We start from the raw sequence: 6,467 nt of genomic DNA, 5'->3' as shown, positions 1-6,467 counted from the left end.
CACAGTTGCTTTCACTTTTGTGATGTTTGCGGATGTCAGACACAGCTTTTTGGCCAGGACATGGCTAGGTTGTGTCATACCCAACTTTGGTCACATCTTACAATTTTCACATGAGCAGTGCTCCAGAGATCAACATGAGTGTTTGCAAAATGCAGGCAAAATCTGGCCTTTTGTTTAGTTTTTGGGGGTTTTTTTGTGATAGGAAAAATAATACGTGACACAAGTTTATATCTTGTTTTGATACTACAGTGAAAAATGTTAACTTATTAAGACATACAGAGGTTGTTCAAGCTCTGCATTTTCTATCCTTACCACTAATTTTAAGGAAACAAAGATGCATTGCTTTCTTCTCTAGGGAAAGAAATTGCCAGGTATCAAGCCATGTGCAGTGAGCAAATGAGGAGTACAGTGCTGTACTGCCAGGCTGTTTTGCCTCATCAGAAGCCACTGGTCTCCCTATTGCTCCAGGGGGAATTATATAGACAAGGTCTCCATCTGGCACTGGCCACTTTTCCTGCATCCTGGTTGAACTGTGTTGGCTGAAACAGTTTCCTCCACAGGCACTTGATCCTTGTTCATCACCACCTGTGGGAACAGGAAGGAAGATGAAAGTGATCTTCTTTATCCTGCTGCATTCCTGGCAGCGCTGAACTCCTCGTTTCCTCTTTGTGATAAGAGAGACCTGTATCACCAGTTTTAGGAGCTAAAAGTAAGGTAATTTTACTCAAGTTGAGAACTATTATTATTTTTTTAAAATTCCTGTCATGTTCTGAAAGCTGCCCTAAGAGACATATGAGAGGAGTTTGTACCATTTGCCAGTGGGGAACAAAAGCACAAGTGTGCAACGACAAATTGTTTAGCCTGGAGACAGTGGTGGAAGTGTTCTGTGGTGACTGGTAATTCTGTACAAAATGTGTTTTTCCAGTTATTGCCCAAGCTTGAAGAGCAGTGAGAACTTGCAGAAGACATTGATTAACCCAGTATTTCTGTTGGCTGTTGGAACTTGTATATGGTAAATGAGAACATAATTATTTCATGATTCATAAAGCATCCCCATGCTGGCACATCAAAGCTCAATGCTGGTACATTCTGCTGTACAGACATTAGAAAAAAAAAAAAAGGAAAGAGATTGATGGGAATGATATTAAAAACCTTATTGTAGTGCATTTTGGAAGTGTGTAGAGTTGAAACCAAGTATAGTATTTTGCTTTTTTCCTCTGACATTTGATGGAAGCATTTCCTGACTTGCACTACTTCACTTATTGACCAGCAGTAAAAAAGAATTACATCTGGCTATTTTTTCCCAAGATTGTAAAAGTTAGAAAAAAGTCAAACTTTAGGAAACACACAACAAAGATACAAATCTGGCATTAAAAAAGACAAATAACTGAGACTTTGTACTTTCTGAAAATCTATGACTCAAATTCCCACCCCTCTCTGGACTGTCTCAAAATGTCTATAAGAAATCAAGAAAAAGCAAAGTAGAGAAATCGTACAACTAAAATACTAAGTTGACCCACTCCTTTTTATAAATATAAATCTGAAAGAGAGCTAGCAAGGAAAGACTTACAGAAAAATTTCTGTATTACTTAAAAATGAGAGCTGTTGTGGGAGAATATCTGAATTACCAAAGAAATGGCTTGACTGAGACCTGCACCGAGTTCCCAGGTATAACCTGCAAGCTGCCCCAGCTCCCAAATGGCTCTCTACTGCAACTGAGGAAAAGCAATCTCTAATCTTTTGATAGTGATACTTTATTGTTACATTTTATAGCATGAAGAAATCTATTTTTAAAATAGCTATTCCTCCAAATCTAAAATTCTGCTCCACTGAGTTTAGCTGGAGGAAAAACACGATAAAATCCAAAATTACTTCAGAGGAAATGACAAGTTCCACTGCTATTTATTTTCTCTGAGTGAAATCCTTTGAGGTGAGGGAAGACTTGGGGCTGGGACTGGCAGATTGCAGCTGGTAAAGGTTGTTATTTTTCACTGCTTATGTTCCCAAGGAAGGCTTCCAAAACAATTTAGTCAACTGAAGATGAGAGAGTCCTTGTTGCAAATATAAATATCGCAGTCATACTTTGCAAGACAAAGTGGGTAAAACATTTTTTGTGTCTACCATGAGAACTTATACCCTGAGTGATGGACCTCTGGACTGTCTGATCCTCACTTCACTTGTTTATGCAAAGCTGGCATGATACAGAATCTAAGATCTGTTGGTATGTCTTGAAAAGAATAACTCAATCAGCAATCTGATAATGTATGAGGTTTAAAAATAGCATTAAAATGTCAGTGCTGCTTTTATATCAGTCCTTCATGGTCTCAAACTATAGAGGTTATTGTTGCACCGGACAATGTAAGGATGTATTTAGGTCAGATACTGTCTTTGTAGTTGTTAGGTTAAATTTTAGAACCACTCCAAATCCTTGAGGCATTTAAATCTCTGCTTGCTCTGGATGGCCTCCTTTCTGCCTGAATGCTAGTAATGGACTGTACTCCCTGCAGTCATCTTCTCTGATTTCCCCATCTTTCCTTCCACTCCTTTCACATTTCATTTGTCTTCCCGAACTCCTAAGATTTGGATCAGTTGTAGCCTAAATGTTTTCTGCCTTTTCCCCCCCGATGAATTTTAATGCTCAGTGGCCAAAACAATTCCCCCTTCCTACATATTTTAATATTTTAACTATGTGTCTCCAGTGAGATGCTCCATTTACATTGGAAATATTTCTCTGAGAGTGGCAATGATGTTTATGCTAATTTCTTCCCTGTTCTGCTCTGGATTTACCTAGTAGAGGAGGGCAGGCTGTCCAAACTGTGATTCCTTGCTGCCCCAGTAATTGCCATTTCTGTGGCGGGTGACTGTATGGAGGGCAAAGAGAGACAAAGCATTAAGAGGGCAAAAAGAGATGAGACATTTGAAGTGGCATCAAGAAAAATTAATCTTTAGGTTGGTGTTTTACCCTCAGTTTTACATTTGTGAAAATGGCTGTGGAAGGTGAAAAAAGGTTGAAAAACAGGACTTGCATATGCAAGGTTTATCTGTGTTACAATTGTAATTTAAAACGCTTTTGTGTGCCAGCGTATAACAGGAAGTTATTTCCTCTTCCAAGCACTGGAAACAACTCTGATATCTGGTACTTTTGTAATGCAAAGGCACTGACTCTGCAAAGAGAGACATTTCAAATATCTTTTCCACAAAGCTTTAATATATATTTTGGTGTAATTTGCTTTTGAGGGCTGCCTGCAGCTGTCTAGGCAGGCATGGCCATGGCTCTGTGAGCTTCAGCTGGCTCTGAACAGACCAGCACTGTGGTGAGGAAGGTAATATCCATTTATCTGCCCTAAAGCATGGGGCTGGAAGCTGGAATTTCCATTTTTCATGCTGGGCACCAAAGGTATCTTGGTGTTTGCATCTCTGGACAGGGAGAGAGGCTACCAGACTGTCTTTCCTTTCAGAATATATCCTGGAAATGGGAAGGCTTTCCTTGCTGATGTTCTTGGAAAGTGGTTGGTGGCTCCTGGGTGCTTTTGGAAGTGGAGATGGAGTAGGACAACATGGTAGAGCATTGTTCTACCCTCTAGGGATTTTTATTTTGGTAACCTTCTTGGGGAAATTTCCAATTCACACCATGGGAAAACAGCAAGAATAGGGTGCAGGTATGCTCCACTCTGAAAAAGATTTTTTATAGGGCTTCATCGGCCTCAGCAAACATGACTTATTGCTGCTCAAATCCCTTTATCCCTCTCAGAGGCTGGAGTAGTACCCACAAGCCACTCCAGATGGTCAGCTGCCAAGCAGCTTCCATCTGCACGTCCTGGCCTTTGGAATGGGATGCCAGCCTGCAGGAACAGCCACCAACTCAGGAACTGCCTGTACTCGGCAGATGTCACTTTCTACTCCAGCTCTGTAGGATTTGTTGTGCATTAGCAGGGACCAGAGTAGTCAGTGAACTTTGGAAATACACCGTGTGTCGCTGGTATCAAGCTGTCTTGAGGGGGAAAGTTGGCTTTAAAAATATTTAAATGAATGATTTTTACCACAAAACATTTTCAGTATTTACTGCTTGACAAATATGCGCCTCGCCTCTCGTTTTAGAATGATTTTAATTTTGTGAGGCTGTTATTGTGGCATGAATATGCAGATCTATCCTACACAGAACATTTTCAGTATAGAAAAAGTATAAATCCTGAAAGTAACTTTTCTAAACTGCAGAATGCAGAAAGTAAGAGGAAGTAAAAAGTGTTGATGCAGCAGGTGAGCTCACTGCACTTCACAGCTGGAAGCACACAGATGCATCCCCGCCTGTAGCACTGCACTTGGAGAAGGGGTCATGGATGCTACAGTTCACTTTGGCAGGCGATGCTGGTTGAAACAGCTGCAGAAATCCTGCCTTAAATACACCTGTGTGGGTACTCACTACATGTGTGCTGCAGCTCTCACACGCTCAACTTAAGTTCACCAGTAACTGTCTGCAGAGCTACAAATAGTGACTCAACATTGTCACAAGCAATTAAAACTTAATGGAGCTTAGTTCCTCCTCTACCCAAGTTCTGTGTTCTGCTTTGTAACAGATTCTGTTACGATTTATGACAAATGTTCAGAGTGAATTGTTTTGAGCTCAGATGGTGGTGGGTACGTGTTTTCTTTTGAGATAAAATCAAGCTGTAAAATTTCTGAATACGAAATACTGTTGCTTAATGGATATTGTTCTCTCTTTCTAATCTGTAATATCAATGCAAAATGATTATGAAGTGGATATAAACCTGCTCTGTCTGAACTGGTAACTGTTCATTCTTTATACTGCTCTTAGATGCTGAAAACATATATTGCCACACCAAATTATGTTCAGGATAATTATCAAATGTCAGATTAGTAAATAGGGTAAATATTTAGAACACTGTTTTGAAAGGAACCATTCCATAAGTATACTTTAAAAGGAAATGTTTGTGAATATGTCTTCTCAGTGGAGGTGTGTTTTGTAAAGTCCCAAAGTTTTGTAAAGATAAGTCGAGACTGGCATTGGCTTATGCAAGAGGTCATTTTCAAGGATAGAAGTAGGAAAAATATACACAAAAAATGCTTTCTTCTGCAAATGAGATACCGATTTTCTTGTCAGCTTGAGTGTAGAGATGAGTTGGTTCCCTGAACCTGAATTTGCTTCAGTTGCTGCTAATGATGTGAAGAGAACAGAATTGAACCTGAAACTACCCATAGCAAAATCTGTTAGAGAGTTACTCAACCAGGATATCTTTCACTCCAAGATAGATGCTGCACTGACTTTGATAAGCCAATGTAAAAAAATATCCAGATAAAAAAGAGCTTTAAAAGCAAGCAACTCTCTAATGGTGTGGTGTGGTCTCAAAAGTTGTTCAACCTTTCCTTTAGGGTTCAAAGTGGCATTGTTCAAGCCAAGGACACTTGTCAGCTGAAGTTACAGAGCTGTGATGAGGAGCTGGTTGCAGTCTTGTCTGGAAGTCTACCTATGGCTTCATAATTAGTTTTGCATCAAGTTCTGCCCTCAGTTGCATTGCTGGAATTCCTACAACTTCATTAGGGTTGACTGGGTTTAACTAAGGCATTATTTGCCCTAAGATTACCTGCAGCCAAAAATTTGCTGAATGTTGGGGGTTCAGTAATTAAAGGTGTGTTTACAGGAAACAATACAGGCAGAATGGCAGAAGAACAGCAGTTACCAAATCAAAGCTGTCGCCACATGAAAGACAGAACTGTGAAGAAACTTCAGGGTTACCATCCAGCAGCATTATGGGAGAAGGTGAGGCAATTCTGAGCTTTCCAGCAGCAAACACTATGGTCAGGAGAGTAGCTTGCTGGCCTTTTGCTTGGCAACACTCCTGATCCCAAATGGAGTCTCTGGAGAACACAAGGAGATGTTTTTGTACACCTATCACTTGCATTCTCTAAGTCACTAAGGACTTAGCGAGCAGCTTTCCAGTGTCTGAAGGGGGACTACAAGGAAGCTGTGGAGAGGGGTTTTTCATCAGGAACTGTAGTGATAGGACAAGGGGGAATGGCTTTAAACTAAGAGTAGGTTTAGGTTGGATGTTAAGAAAAAATTCTTTATTGTGAGGGTGGTGAGGCCCTGGCACAGGTTGCCCAGAGACGCTGTGGCTGCCACGTCCCTGTAAATGTCCAATGCCAGGTTGGACGGGGCTTTGAGCAACCTGGGATAGTGGGAGGTGGAAGGTGTCCCTGCCCAGGGCAGGGGAGTGGAACGAGATGATCTTCATGGTCCCTTCCAACCCAAACCATTCTGCGATCCTATGACTCAGTGACTGTTGCTGCCTCTCGCTGTGCTCCCCGCTCCCGCAGCAGCTCGCCCGGAGCCAAACTCCGCCAGCACAGCTCCCGTCCCGCTGCCCCCGACCCCTCCATCCTTCCCTGACGGAGGCCCCGCCCCCTCCCCCGCGGCCCCGCCCCTCGCCCCCGCGGCCCCGCCCCCGCCG

This window comes from Corapipo altera, unplaced genomic scaffold (genome assembly GCF_003945725.1).
Source record: "Corapipo altera isolate COAL_440 unplaced genomic scaffold, ASM394572v1 65, whole genome shotgun sequence".
Taxonomy (NCBI): domain Eukaryota; kingdom Metazoa; phylum Chordata; class Aves; order Passeriformes; family Pipridae; genus Corapipo; species Corapipo altera.
The sequence above is the reverse complement of the archived record's forward strand: the minus strand, read 5'-3'. Positions refer to the sequence as shown.